This window comes from Miniopterus schreibersii, assembly GCF_964146895.1.
Source record: "Miniopterus schreibersii genome assembly, contig: HAP1_SCAFFOLD_76, whole genome shotgun sequence".
NCBI lineage: Eukaryota > Metazoa > Chordata > Mammalia > Chiroptera > Miniopteridae > Miniopterus > Miniopterus schreibersii.
The window spans coordinates 284,498-300,638 of record NW_027669818.1 but is presented as its reverse complement, the minus strand read 5'-3'; the positions used below and the strand labels follow the sequence as shown (position 1 = coordinate 300,638).

General features: G+C 38.5%; 1 long non-coding RNA gene across 1 annotated transcript; it reads left to right on the top strand.

Moving 5' to 3' along the window:
* The first annotated feature begins 205 nt into the window (after window positions 1–205).
* Window positions 206–6,833, top strand: LOC308552033. The gene is made up of 4 exons (XR_013998093.1): window positions 206–266; window positions 2,707–2,852; window positions 3,512–3,721; window positions 6,753–6,833. It is a non-coding gene; the product is annotated as an uncharacterized lncRNA (long non-coding RNA).
* The last annotated feature ends 9,308 nt before the right edge of the window (window positions 6,834–16,141 follow it).

The following is a 16,141-nucleotide window of genomic DNA, read 5'->3' as shown; positions in this document are numbered from 1 at the left end:
TGATTGTGTCTTACATTTGCTCATTAGAATTACTTTTTAAAAATGCTATAGTTAATGGTCATGTTATTTTGTGAAGCTCTTATTAAATTGGAAGAACATTTAATGTTCTATATTGTTTCCTGAAAACATGTTACAAAGAGTAACTTTCTTTACTTCTGTTTTTCCCACCCTTTTACCTGGCACGTTGCAAATGTTTGACCCACCAGATATGGATTGTTGTTTGAACGAAGCCGTTCTGCACATGAGGTACCTCCAGGTCCACCCAGGTATCCAGTTTACTCAGTTCACAGTATTATTACTTGGGCTTTTTTGTATTGTTTTGAGGTGAAAATGCTTCCCTATGAGTGTGAGATGATGATAATTTCCATGGTACCAACGTAGACCTATGCCATTTTCCCTCATCTCAGTGATGCACACTCTTGAGCTCTACTCCTCACTTGGTACTGAGCCATCTACAGCTTTTCCCAACAAGTTGCAAAATTGAACAAGCATAAGGCTTAAGGGTAACAATACTCAGTTCTTGTTCTGCCATCTTGTGCTGCTTTGAGTAAAACATTAGAGCTTTGTTGGCTTTAGTTTCATTATCTGTTACAGAAATACTATCATTGTCTTGGCCAGTTTGGCACAGTGTCTCTCATATTGATGTCTCTCCCCCTGCCCCCTTCCTCGTTTCCACACTCTAAAAAGTAAATGGACAAAGGTTCTCGTGTGAGGATTAAAAAAGAAGAAGAAATACTATCACTCAACTCTTAGAATTTATGAAGGATTCAATGAGCTAATGTGTGTAACCTTTGATACGGGGCTTAGTAGGCATTAGAAGCACAAGAAATGGTAGGTGCTCGTTGATGGTATGTTTTCCTGCCTCTGGAATCAGTTATGAGCTCCCTGAAGGGCAGGGGCATACAGTGCCTCATTAACAGTGTCATGCTATGTTTTTAGAAAATTGCTTACAGATTTTAATTTCTTTCTGTGTTTAGGTAGAAGGCCTGCCCCTTTCCCTTTTTCAACCACTCCTTAAAAACATGCAGCCTCTTTATTGACTTGAAATTTTTTTTTCTTTTTAAATGCACTCCTGTGTAAATAGGTATAGGAGACAAAACTGCTCTCTTAGCTTCCAAAGACACAGTGCTCCTAAGAGAAGTTACAAAAAACAGAGTACCTTATGCCCATTACCCCATTGGTTCTGCTATTCCCTGGGCTGCATTCATTCCCTTGGGTGTGTGTATGTGAAGAATCTCTTGCATAAGAGGGATTTCGAGGAATGAAGTAGAAGAGACTGTGAAAAACAGTATGTAGAAAGTATAGAGGTTTTCTTTTTGAGAGGGTAGTTTTCTAGTTGCTGGACTCTGTTCCTCAGTGATTCATAAGTGAATGAATGATACTTAGACAAATTAAAATTCTTTGTTACTTTTTTTGAAGAAATAGATTCTTAGGCCTATACTGTGTAAATGTTAATATTTCATTTTCCCTGCTCAGAATACCCTGATTTCCTAGGGCTCAGAACTTTTAATATTTGCTTCAGGTATTTTTGGATGTGTATTTTAAAATTTTCATTGTGGCCAAATATGATAGATAATCGTGGCTAACAAGGATAGAAAGCTAAAAAAAATTCATGTTTTACTCTTACTTTTAGGACTTTATCCCAAGCACATATTCTGAAATATCACAGAGGTGTTTGTCTTCTATGGCAGGGCTTGCAAACCATAGCCTGTAAGGCCTAAGAGCTGAGATTGTTTTTTGCCTTTTTAAAGGGTGTAGAAAACAACAGAAAAGATTATGCAGCAGAGTCAGTATGTGGTCCACAAAGCCTAAACTAGTTATCACTCTTTGGTCTTTTACAGAAAATAGTTTGATAATTCTATATTATATTGCTAACTGTTATAGACAAACTAAATAAACATGTTAGCACCTGTGACTGAATTGTATGTGGCCATTATTGATCATGTTTTTGAATAACATTTAATAACCTTAGGAATTGCTTATTCATAATGTTAAGTAGGATATAAAACAATACAAATCAATTTTGATTTTGTAAAGACCTAAGAAGTGGCTATTTTGAGATGGTGGGATTATGAGTGATTTTAAGTTTTTTAATGAAATACTTAGTTTTATAAAATAATTGTATATTTTTATTTTCTAATTTAACTAAAAGGGGTACATTTAGGAGGTTGTCAGATAGGGACAGAGAAGTCAATTCATGGTACTATAGAGGGAGAAACTGAGCTCACTAGGAAAGCCTTATTTTGCGTGTATAGTCAGTAAAGCAGGAACAGGTGTACTATTCAGCACTGTTCGAATGGTTATTATAGAGGACAGACTTCATACAGAAGAAGAGAACCAGTAAAGGAAGTCAAAATTTGAAGAATAGTTTATTGAAATGGGTAAATAAGTTGGTTATTGGAGTTGTGGATCCTTTACCCATGGCTCATAAATTTGATGGTGGATCAGCACACATCTTCACCTTTTAAAATCGTGTATGTGAAATTGAAACTGGTAGCACTCTCATCTTTAGTGTATTCTGAAGAAGTTGATGTCCAAAGTACATTTATTAACAATACAGGGTTAATGAATTAATATATTAGTGGATATTGTGCCTTCATTGGCCTGGTTTCTCTTGATCTTTAGGAATTGCAAGAAGTCTTTTTATAAAGAAAGTTTTGTCAAGTCCATTGTTCAAAATCTGATCATTTCTATTTTATCTCTAAGGTCTTTTTGGTTCATCACGGGTGCGATATGTTGTAGATCATACAACGAAAATAGTTTATCTCAGCACTGACCCCTCCATTGTAATGACCTATGACACTGTTCAGAGTCTACATTCTGTGTGGGTTCTCCAGAGAGTCAAAGCAGATGTAAGGATAAACGGTAGTTAATACTGAAACCCTTGGAATATTTTTGTGAAATAGAGCTTCTTAGGGAAAAAGAAAGATTGTGTCCGTAACAACTCGAATCTACCTGTAAGTTTCACAAGGAAATTGCCCTTTTTATCTAATTATTATCTTTTCTCCCTTATCATTTTGTCTTGAGGAGAATGCTGTTTTAAAATTCTCTGAACCTGGGTGAACTCCTCAGAATGTGGCCCTGAGTAGCTCCCTTACATCCACAGTCAGAGTCCCTCCACCTCCTCTCCCCGTCTGCACTCTCGCTCTCCTTATATCTACAACATGATGGCTCTAATGTGAGAATCCAGTGTGGGGTGTTTCCTAGTTTTACCAAGATAGCCCAAGAAGAAGATAACCTTTTTGAAACTTTCTCTTAGATTTGAGGGATTTGAAATTTCTGTAGCTTGCCCTTGGGTAGCTTATGGGGAAGATAGCTGTTACTCCAGTTGTATTAGTAAGACTTCCAGGTCTGTACTGTTATCTTTTTCAAGGAGTCATATTTGGAGGCTGCCTGAGTTTGTCATAAAATTGGTTATCTCATTTATACTAAGTGGCAGCAGTTTGATGAATATTGGTTGCAGAAATATTTTTATATTGGTTGTGATGCTCTCTCTCTGTTTGTTTTGTAGTTGTGATCATTCCCCTGCCTTAGGAGTCCACTCTTTCACCAGGGTGCAAAGCTTCAACCTTTCAAGACATAATCAATCTCCATGGAGACACAGTATTTCTCGTTCTGTAGATGGTAATTCAAATAGCTGTCTTCTTGCACCAGAAACTGAGCGAATTGTCCGTAAACTTTGTATTGACCATTTATGGACAGAGGCGATTACTAATACAAGGTTTGGAGTACATATTTTTATATTGAAAGAAAAATGTTGCTAAAAGTTTTAGAACATACTTGGTATTTTGCTTAAACTCTCTCTTAGTATATTCAGTTATTAATACTTTTAAAAACATATAGACATGTATTGAAGTCACCTCTTTTTCAGTAGAGGTGATAAATTATGTTAAAGTGATCCTAAAAATAAATTTTTTGTTATTTATTTAACTTAGTGATAATCTCTCAGATGGAGGTGTTTGATGGTATAGGGAGAACCAACTAATTTCTGTAGAGTAGGGAACTTGGGGTTTTGGTAACTTTTTTTTTTTTTTTTAGACATTCACTAAGCATTTATTACCAAGCCATGACACACTGTCATTCAAAGCCCATCTCAAATGTTCTTTTTTCCTCCACAAAGTTCTCTGCAATCTTCCCCAAATAGGTGTGCTGTCATTTTAGTTCCAAATTCCCAACACCACACTGGGCCATGCTCATGTCTTCCATAATTTATATTTCTGCCATAGATATAATGTGCTTGTTTTATCCATACTGTCTGAACCCTAAGCCCCTTCAAGTAGGAGGCTATGTTATATTCAGCTATTTAAGGCCCCTTTTAAATCCTAGCACTGCTCAAGAATCTTTGCTGAGTTCACAAGAATCAGATACAGACCAAGGAATGTAGGGATATGAAAGCACCTCTGAGAAAACACAGGGGCAAAAAAGGCAGCAAGGTTTATAGAAATTCAGAACCAAAAGTCTCCCTTTGGAAAATGCTTCCTCATTTTCTGATGTTTGGTGGGCACAGCAAAACAGCATCATTTGAAAACATTGGCTATAACTGAACAACACATTAAAGATTTTTTTTTATTATTGGCAGTTAAAAAACATTAAAAAAAAAATTTATGTTAGTTGAGTGTTGGCTGTTCCTTTTAGGAAACACAGTTCAGATCTCTGTTCTGTGTGACCTTTCTCTTTTTATGTTCTCGTTAACTATGCATTTTTTAATTCTGCCAGTCTCAGTGTGTGTGCTAGTGGCTGTCGGTTAGCAGGCAGATTAGTCACTGTCCATGTCCTCAGACATGGAAGGTTGGTGACACAGGAGACAGTCCCTATTCTGCACGTAGGGCTTTGGAAAGATGGAGAAGGCACAGTGGTCAGAGGGCATCAGAACAGAAGTTCAGAAGGAGGAGTGTTTGGAATGTTCAGGAAACCACAGATGTGTTCACGCTGCTTGTGCCAGTGGGGAGAGAAAGAGGTGAGAAAGAGGAGATACTCAGAAAGAGATTCCCTTTAGGGCTGTTCCCTTTGATAAGAGCTGTAGGAAGCTTTTTTTTTTTTTTTTTTTTTTTTAAAAATATATATATATATGTTTTTATTGATTTCAGAGAGAGAGAGAGAAAAAAACATCAATGGTGAGAGTCATTGATTGGCAGGCTGCCTCCTGCACACCCCCTACTGGGGATGGAGGCTGCTTGTAGGGGTCAGGTTACTGGGGGTCTGCGGATGAGGTTGTGGTTGCAGAAGGTCTGGTAAACCCCTAGAACTGTGCATAGTAGTTGTGTGTATGTGTAGTGTGTAGGCCTTTTCCTAAGGATAGAGTTTCACATTCATTAGAGTCTCAAAGTGGGTCTGTGACCTCCATATAGTTAAAACCTGGTGATGTGGAATCAGAAGAGGGCTAGGGACTGAAGGCTTAGAGACTTAAACTTTTGGAGGTGAAAAAAAGAAAAGAGAGAGTTGTTGCAGAGAGCAAAGCAAGAGAGGTCAGGTGGGAGAAGCAGCAGGAAATGTCATGGAACCCAAGAAAAGAGGCTTTACAAAGAAAGTGCCAATATTGCTTGTTGTTGGTGAAGTGTGGCTTAAGAGATACCTGGAGGGCAGTGATTTCACCAGTGACCTTGGCTAGAACACTTGGGGAGCAAGGTGGTAGAGTTGAATGGGGTGGAGGAAGTAAGTGGGGCTGAGGAAGTGAACATAGACGTAGGCACTGTTTTAAGGAGATTGCCTTTGAATGGCAGTGAGGATACACAACCAGCCATACAGAGTCTTTGGGTCAAGGGAGAGCTTTGTTTATGCTGACCAACTTACAGAAAGTTTGTCTTGATGACTAAGTACCTCCATGTGTGTGTCTAAAACATAAGGACAATTCCTTACCCAACCACAATACCATTGTTACACCTAGTGAATTAACAGTAAGTCCTTCCTGTCATCTAATAGCCCATCTTCATATTTTAAGACTTTTATCTTAATATGAGAGAGTAGCTTTTAAGGAGCATACCCAAAGCAGGGAAAGCATTGAACATACAGAGGAGAGGAAATGGCCGATGGGTAAGGAACCAGCAAGGAGCACAGGTGGAGAGGTTGGCCTGGGGAGAAAGAAGGCAATGTTTATCAGACAGTCAGGGGCTGAGCCTCTTGTCTGTGAGACGGAGGCAAATGCAAGTTCTTAGAGGGGCTTTCGAAGAAAGTAGAGGTGAGAATACACTGTTCAAGCAGATTCTCTGTTTCGGTCCTCATATATAAAATAAAAAATTCCAACCTTTTAAGACCTATTGGTAAGTTGAATATACTGCAGATCCCTATTTTACAGATTTCTGGTGTTCTGCACCATTCTAGGAAGACATCTTTGGCAGTTAGAGGTATGGATTGACAAAGAGAAAAGAAGTAGAACCCAATCTGAGAGGCAGGAGAGATAGGAAGGGCATGCTGGGGAAGGTCCAATTCCCTGAAGGGATAGGAATTCACATCTGTGTTACTTGAGCAGCAGGTGACTTTTGTACTATGGAAGTAGAAAGTGCATTAATGTTGATTAAATTTATTGTGATTTTCATCCCCCAAAAGCTGTGGAGTGGACTCAGACTCAAGTAGCTGAAAGCAATCTCAGCATCATGAAATTGAAATCCTAGAAGTGTTTTTGGGTCTTCAAGATTATTGGTTGGCCCATGTAATTTTTAGGTTTTTTTTACAGAATACTTTAATACTTCTAATAGTTACCTTGGTAGATTTTTGAACCAGTGCTGACAGTTACTGCATTTATGTATCTATTGCAGGGAGAAAAATTCACAGGCCTCAAAAGTGTTCATTACATCTGACCTATGTGGGCAAAAGTTCTTGTGCTTTTTAGTAGAGTCCCATCTCCGGTTAAAGGTAAGTGCATATTCCCATTGATTCTGCATAAATGTAGGGCTGCTCGTTCATCCTCCCTCCCTCCCTCCCCCCCTCCCTCCCTCCCCCCTCCCCCTCCCTTTCTCCCTCCCTCCCTCGCCCCTCCCCCTCCCTTTCTCCCTCCCTCCCTCTCCCCCTCCCCCCTCCCTTTCTCCCTCCCTCCCTCCCTTTATTCATTCCCAGCTTTATTGCAATAATATGCATACCGTAAAGTTGAGATGTTTAAGTGTAAAATTAAACAACTTTTAGTAAATTTACAGAAGAGTGCAGCCATCATCACAGTCCAAGTTTTTTTAAAAATATTTTATTGATTTTTTTAGAGAGACTGGAAGGGAGACCGAGAGAGAAAGAGAAACATCAATGTGAGAGCAGAACATTGATCTGCTGTCTCCTGGATGCCTCCTATTAGGGATCGAGTTTGGAATTCGGGCATGTGCCCTGAATGGAAATTGAACCAGCAACCTTTTAGTTCATGGGACGACGCTCTACCCAACTGAGCCACACTGGTCAGGGCCACCACAATCCAGTTTTTAAAATTTCTCTCATCTTAAAAAGATCCCTTGTGCATAATGTGCAGTCAGTCTCATTCCCAAACTCAGGCATCTGCTTTGTAGGCTTTTGGCCTTTGTGGATTTGCCTTTCCTGGACATTTTATAGAATTATACAAAATGTAGCATTTTGTGGCTGGCTTCTTTCATTTAGCATAATGTTTGCTAGGACCCACCATGTCATCACATGTGTGAGCGCTATAGTCCTCTCTGTGTGTCGTCCATTGTGCAGATGCACCATGTGTGGTTTATCCCTCAGCAGTTGATGGATATTGGTCTGTTTCCACTTTTTGACCATTGTGAGTTGCTGTGCTATGAACCTTGGGTCTAAAATCTTTGTATAGACATACACGGTTTCTTTGTCCTTGGGTAGATACTCAGGAGTGGAATGGTTGGGTCAGTGGTAAATTCATTTTTAACTTTTTAATGAATTGCCAGATGATTGCAAAATAGGTTGAACTATTTTACATTCCCACCAGCCATGTTTGAGGGTTTCAGTTTCTTTCTCCTTGACAAGTTTGGATATTGTCAGTCTCTGGTTATAGCCATTCTCCTAGGTGTGAAGGGGTTTTAAAGTGCGTTGCATTAATGACTTACGATGTTGAACATCTTCTCATGTGCTTACTGTCCATTTATTCATCTTTTTAGGTGAAATATGTATTTATGTTTTTGCCCAATTATTTTTCGTTTTATTTTGAAATAATTATAAATCACAGGAAAGTGCAACATAGTTGAGGGTCCTGTGTACCCTGCACTCTTTGCTCCAGAGGTAACATCTTACATAACTTTAGCACATGATTTAGTACATGAGAAAAACTAGGAAATAGACACCATTACAATCTACACACCTTATTCAGGTTTTATCAGTTTTACATGTACTCGTGTGTGTGTGTGTGTGTGTGTGTGTGTGTGTGTGTGAGAGAGAGAGAGACAGAGAGAGATTGATTGATTGATTGATTGATTGATTGATTCCAGGAAGTTTTCTCATGTGTATAGATTTCTGCATGCATCACAATCAAGGTACAAAACTACTTTATTCCTCAAGGATCTCCCTTGCGCTTCTTTATAGTCACATACACCACACCCACTCCATCACTAATTCCTCACAACCACTAATCTATTCTCCATTTCTATAATTTTGTCATTTGAAGGTGCTATATAAGTGGAATGCTACAGTATGAAACCTTTTAGGATGGGCTTTTTGCAGTCAGCACAGTACCCTTGAGATCAGTACAGGTTGTTGCATGTGTCAAGATTTGGTGTTCTTTTCAATTTAATTTTTAGCTGTGTAAACTTTCAAGAGAGTAATGATAAGACCCAGCTCATTTTTGGCTCCATCACCAACATACAGGCAAAGGATGTAGCGCCAGTGGAGGTAAATGCAGTCACTTTTCTTGAGAAATTGAAAATCGTTACACTGTGTAAATTGCACAGACTGTAAAATAAAATCTGTGCCCTGTTTTGGAAGATACACACCATGCTGGTCCCGGAAGGCAGTGGAAACCTGGTGCTGGACACAGGAGCGGTTCGGGTAAGTAAGAAGCAGCCTTTGGTGCTTTTGTAGGGCTGCCTCCTTAGGTACGATTTTGTAAGGTTGCTTTAGTTTGATATTTAATATTTATTACTTCTTGTCTGTAGGCTTTGGCAGAAGGTTTTTTCTAAGAGTTGAAAATGAAGTCTCCAGTTTAGGTTGGTGGCCCTAAGTTGGAGGTCTAGGACTCACTGCCATTCTGTGGATTGCCACTGGGAACCCAGCACAGATGGGGAACCTTTAATGAGTATAGGTAGATAGATTTAAAAAAAGAGTGAAGCTAAAGTTTTACAAATGATGTAGTTTTGAATTTTATATAGTCGTAGCTTAGTTAAGTCTCAAATTTTTGTAAAGTTTCATTATATTAAATGTGTGCTGTGTTGGCTGGCTCTTTTATCAGTTGTGAAATTTATATATAAGTAATGTGTTACAAATTTAAATTATGAAATTTAAACACATAGACACAGTGTGAGGAATAATGATAAGAATATTCATGTAAGCTGGACCCAGGTTAAAAAATAGGTGCTGCTAGTCCCCTTTCTCTCCTGAGTGTTCTTTCCTGACTGTATCTTCATATCGCCACCTCTCCCAGATAGACATGGTCCAGGTTTTTGCCGTAAATCAGTCCCTTGTTTTTATGACTCATTGTTTTACAATTTTGTATGTATCACTAAAGAGCGAATTGTTTGGTTTTCCTTGTTTTGAATTTTTATGGAAAGGACACCATGTCATATGCTAATCTCTGACTTGATTATTTTGCTCAGCACTGTGTCATTTTTAGATTTACCTGTGTGGATGTGAGGCTCTTGTTTCCTCACTCACTGCTACATGGTATTACATTGCATGGTGATACCAAAACCTTTACTGTTTACCAGTCACTAAGGCTGTTTGTGTTGTTTCTGCTGTTCTAGTAAACAACACTTTAAAAAAATCCTTATGTATGTCCCCCAGCCTCTGGAGTACATGCATATCCACCTTGGCCATGAGGTGCCAAATCATTTTCCAAATTATAGGTTGTACAAATTTACAGCATCTGTAATTGCTACTGGTTTATAATTCTTTCTGAGCAGTGCTCTTTTATCTTGATGACTTTTTGGTGGGCTGGGGGGGGGGGTCATACATCCCTGCCATTTACTAATGAATGCAAGTTGCTAATGAGGGTAAAAGTGGTCGGGGACCTAAAAGCTTTCCATTTTAGAGCAGTGATGTAAGAGGGAAATGGGAGACCATTTTGTTAGTAAATGCCCCCCAACTTTGTTTAGCTCAGTAGAAATACATGTTTTCCGTTACAGTGGTCTTTTAAAGTATCATCATGAAATTATAATTTGTTGTGGATTTTGTATTCCTGATGACTGGAATAGCAGTTTATATTTTTCTCATTTTCTCATTTTACCAGCTGCTTGCTAACTTGAAAGCTTCGATCAAATTATTTTAAGTTTCAGGCTTCTTAGCAGACTTCCCAGTTCAGTTTGAATATGGGTTTTATTTTTTGTCTACGTGGCTGCATCATTGTTTGGCAAATAGCCTGCCCTCCTCGCAGCAAACAATGCTTAGGTCAGTTTCTCTGATTTTCTTCAAAAAATCCAGTGTCAAGTTGAATATTTGAGGCTCTCAAGATTAACTGTAGAACTATTTTACCTCCAAAATAATTTTTTTAATATTGCTTTTTAAAGTTTTAAACATGAGAGTTATTATTTTTACCTTATGTGAAGAGCATTGAGTTCATTTTGTTGCTCACACCATGGCAAAGCCTTTCTCTTATTTTATTTCCCTTTATTTTCACATTCTGCTTCTATTCCCTTCTCTTCAGCAGGCAACCAATTTCTTTAGTCTAAAACTTCAGATGTAAACATTTACAATAAGTAATAGTTTTATTATTGTGATACAATGATCTGAGACTTAATCTTAAAAGTCAAGTGATTTTTACAACCTCATTTTAACGTGAAATTTTTAAAAAATAAAATGAAATGGACTACAAATGTAGATTCCTTTTAGGCCTTGGGTACAGGAGAGGGGAATTTGGGGAAGGACTTGTTTTTATCCATTTCTTACTTATAGTCTGTATGGCCCAAGGGAACATTTAGAATAGGATAAATATGTTTAGGAAAGTTCAAGCATTGTCTTTTCAAATTAAGCAGATTTTCTTACTAAGATTTTTCACAATATAAGTAACTTCTGTGGTTTTCATGTCTCTATGGGATGCAGAGTACTCATCAGTAGCTCCGTACCTTAACCAGCCACCTGCGGTGGTTTACCATGGAGATGACGCTCAGCGACGTTTGAGTGTGCCTTAACCCTTGCACTGTTGCTCTCTTCTTGTTTGTTGGAAAGGAATGAAGCATGTTTGGCATGAGGGACCCCCCCGCCCCCGTGTTCAACTCAACTCCGGTTGTCCGGTACCGTCAGGTTCTTCTTCCAGCTCTCCTCTTGTGCCAGGTCGTCCTCACGTCTAGCATGGCCCAGCACTTGCAGGCAGCCGAGCAGGTAAGGGAACCTCAGCATAGAAATCGGCTTGTGCCAAATCCTCATGTTGCAAATGCAGAAAGCCTAGTCTTAGGCAGCAGGAGTGAATTTACCATAGTTACCTGTTTGTGGCCCACCCCGGTGTCGAAAGCAGGCTGCTGTACTTTACTCTGCACTTCATCGGCCTGTTTTTATACTTCCGATTGAATGGAACACCACAGCTAATTAATAGAGCAGTTAGATAGAAGGCAGGAGATCTGAATTTGTTCTTCAGTAAAAGGAAGCTGTTGTCGTGATAGGAATAAGCTGGCTTCTAAAATGTAATTTAACCAGTACTTATTGAGAGAAGGCTATGCACTACGTTAGGCCTTGCAGAAAATACAAAAGATAGATGATATGCCACATTTTGTTGTGATATTTAGAGAATGAACTGATTTAAGTAAGTAAATTTTCAAACTCAAAAAAAATTTTGAGCACCAGATATTAGTTTTATTTTCATTGACTTTTGGTGAAACCTTCAAAAATACATATATAGGGTATCCCTCCAAAATGTATACACACACTTTGAATAAGTATGAAAGGAGCGTTTATTAAAATACATTTCATTTTTAAAATTGAGCTTTCAGCTATTCCAGTGTGTATACATTTTGGGGGACACCTGTATTTCTTTATTTCTTTAATAATACAATATCTCTTTTAGCCTTTCACTGATTAATTAGGCTCATCGTTATGAACCTAGAATCTTACTGTATTGCTCTCAGGAACTGTGTCTGAATGATTTATGGTAGTTTTGTCTGCTTTTCCTGCCATCAGGTGAGGCTCACCTTGCCAAGATAGAGCGCTGCTGTGCCTGACATGGCACCTTATTTTATACTCCATCTGTCTAGGTGACAGCCTTTCCCTTTCATACCAGGCCTTCAAGCCAGTTCTTTGAAACTCAAAGACTTCCCTTGTCTTCTACTCTAAGATTAAGATGTTTTCGTAGAAGTTGGCCATTGTGGTATAAGACATTGGTTCCCTGATACCAGTTTTTTACTGACTATAGCAGAATCTCCTAAGGAGCGTCGTTGAAAAATACAGATTAATGTGTTCCATGTCCAGTGATTATGGGCCAAGACCAGGACTCTGAATTTAAAAAATAAAGGGGCCACAATTCCTGAGTGATTCAGATGTTCAGCTTGTTTGGGCATCGTCTCTGTGAAGCATTTATGAAAAAGTTGAGGCGACTAGTATGTGAAAACAATTAGCATCCTCCATGGTGGTTCACTGTGAACGCCAGGTGGAAGGGTAGAGTTTGAAGGTCAGAGTTTTTCTCGCACTTTACTTTATCCAAAGAAGTAAACAAAAGCTTTTATGTGATTGCCCCAAGGTCCCACTAGTCAGGCTGTCATAGAGCAACTTCAATAACTCATTTTAATGTCTGCTTATTTAAAACTCATGTTCTAGTTCCATTTGGACAAAAATAAATAAGGGTCAAATGATATTTTTCATATACTAGTTCTAAGTTATATTATATTCTTATACGGTAGCCTCTGAATATATCAATTTTTAAAATTGATTGATTGATTTTTAGGGAGATGGGGAGGGTGAGGCATTGATTTGTGATTCCACTTATTTACGTGTTCATTTGATCCCATGTGTGCTCTAACGGGATCAAACCCACAACCTTGGCGTATCGGGACAACACTCTCACCAACTGAGCTACGCTAAATATATTAGACTCTGAAATAACCCCTTAGCTTTCTTAAGAATTTTAGGTAAATGTTTGCTACTTGAAGAAATGATCTATGTAAGCACAAAAGACAATTGCTTGTCTAATATTCGTCTTCATTACATTGAATTCTTTGCTTCAGAATTTATAATGTTTTACTCTCTTGCCTCTGTGTCTTCGCTCCTCCTTTGTTCTTGGCTCAGGTGTTGCAGTTGTCATTTCACATTCTGATGCCACACAAGCTCTCCTGCGCTGCCAGGACATCAGCCCCGGGTCTCAGCAGGAACTGGCTCTGCTCACGGGCTTTACCAGTACAGCAGCACTTCCTGGCGAGTTGAGCATGTTGAATGGATTTTAATTATTCTTTACAGACTGACATGAACACGTAATAGAATGAAGTTTATATTACTCTGTAGCACTATGTGACATATGTGAAATTGGTACTAACAGAGTTCATTGCCTTTTTAGAAGTAAAAGTTTATGTTTATAAAAACAATATCTTCTCATATAAAAAATTTAAAGTCCACGGTAATAATTAACACTCAAAATGCTACTACCTAGAAATTACCAAAAGTTAACATTTGGTAAGTAGCTTTTCAAACATTGCGCTGTTTTTAACAATGCTCATATGTACATAGAGAAAGAAATGGAGACATACAGAGGTAATTTATAGGAAAGGGATTGCCTTTTACATGCAGTTTTAGTAAAGAACTAATTTTATATACACTGAACAGAGAAAAAACTAAGTGAAGAGAAACTGAAGACGTTGCTGAATTTCAGACAAATGTTTCTTTAGTAAAAGAGTACAAGAGATACTAGTTCTAAAAAAGTCACTATAATTAAGAAGAAAAAAGATTATGAAAAATTGTTAAGCTATTTTGGTCATTTTACAAATTTTAATTTTTTTATTGCATGAAGATTTCAGTCAGTTAACTCCTGTGCAAGATGAAATGACGAATTCTTTTACAGTCCTCTTCTACCTTCAGATTATGTTTGTTTTTATTATTTTTACTTTGTCAGGTTTTATAACATTTACATTCAGTCCAGAAACCATGATACGTTCAGCTATTTGGTGTTACTTGTTTGTTTATATGCATTCACTGAAACAAACCAATTATTTTTTTTCCTCCCGAGTTTTCACCATTCATGATTTGGTTCTTTGGATATATCTCTTGGTATTTTTAATTTGTATTGAGGTCCCCTCCCCTAAGGAAAAGTATATTATAATCCCTGAATTCTCTAATGTTTATGAATGGCTAATGTCTTGAGTGACAGTGTGGCAGGTTATAATTTTCTTTCTCTCAGAAATTCTCATATCATGGATAATAGCTCATAATTATTAAGTATTAATGTGTCAAATATTGTTTTACACACTTAGCATGTTAATTAATTTAATACTCACAAACATCTTATGAGGTATAACTGTTATTATCCACATTTTACAACGAGAGAACTGAGGTACAGAGAGGTTAACTTGTCCAAAGTGACATAGATAATACTGGTAATACAGAGTCTCCCAGGCAGTATGCCTTCTGAGCCTGTGCTTACCTACCAGGCAATACTTGCTACCCCCATTTTATGTGGGAGAAGTCTTAGACCAACCCCTGATTCCACCCCCTGCCCCAACATTTTTTCTTCTTCAGGGCTATCTTTGCACTTGAGCAGAGTGTTTGACAGGGCAGAGTGTGGTACCTACAGAGGCACTTGGAGCCCGAGCTCCTTCTGGGGAGCTTCCAACCTCCACTGTACCCAGCCATGGTGTGTCTCAGTCCTGTGGGCTTACTATACTCATTTTCCCAACTCAGTCCACTGACACCGAGTCAGGCCACCCCTTTGAGGCCTGGAGAGTTGTCGAGTGGCTCTCCTCCTAATGGTTTCCCCCTTGATTTCTGCAGGACTTACCTAATTACTCCAACATGCTTCTGTGCAAACTGCAGAGCCTCCATGAGAACTTACAAGAGGTTGTAGGTTTGTTTTCTTTTCTCCATACTGCTTCTGAGGGTGGATAAAAGTCATGAGCTGAATCATGCTGCTTACTCCACCAGGATTTTCTCTGTGTGTTTTTCTCTTAGCCACCACTGTTCAGTATTTATGGCATAAGTTGGCCCTTTTTCCTTTTTGTTGAATTTTGTTCATTTTGTAGGTTGACGACAGGAGGGACATTTCTATGATGCTACTTCATTTTACATTCTTAACCCAGAAGCCCTAAGTTAGGTTTAAAGAGACTTACCTTTTATTAAATCCTCTGGCAAGGTGACTTTATTGATGAAGTCTCCTTTCATTAATTTGTTAAACAGACATAAATTCTGTGTTTTGCTAATAGCATCATTTGACTCTCTCAGTGTATTAAGATTCTATTGAGAAAAACACAGTTTTTTTACATTTAATTTTTTTTTTTTAAATATTACTGATGTCCCTTTTTATCCCCAATGACCCACACCACCCAGTCTCACTCCCCTCCCCGTTCCTCTATCCACCATTGTTCCTGTCCTTGCTCTGTGCATATATGCATAGAATTTTTGGTTACTCTCTCCCCCTCCACCTCCCAGCCCTCCTCTCTCCCCCTGACATTCGTCAGTCTGATCCATGCTTCCATGTCGGTTAATCTAGTGTGTTCATCAGTTTATTAAGTTCTTTAGATTCCACAATAAGCAAGATCATGTGATGTTTGTCTTTCTCTGCCTGGCTTATTTTACTTAGCATAATTTTCTACAGGCCCATCCATACTGTCCCAAAGGGTACGAGATCCTTCTTTACAGCAGCATAGTATTCCATGGTGTGAATGCCCCACAGCTTTTTTAGCCACTCACCTACTGATGGGCACTTGGGCTGTTTCCAGATCTTAGCTATTGTAAACTGTGCTGCTATGAACATAGGGGTGCATATATTCTTTCTGATTAGTGTTTCAGGATTCTTAGGATATATTCCTAGAAGTAGGACCACTGGGTCAAAAGGCAGCTCCATTTTTAAGTTTTTGAGGAATCTCCATTCTGATTTCCATAGTGGCTGCACCAGTCTGCA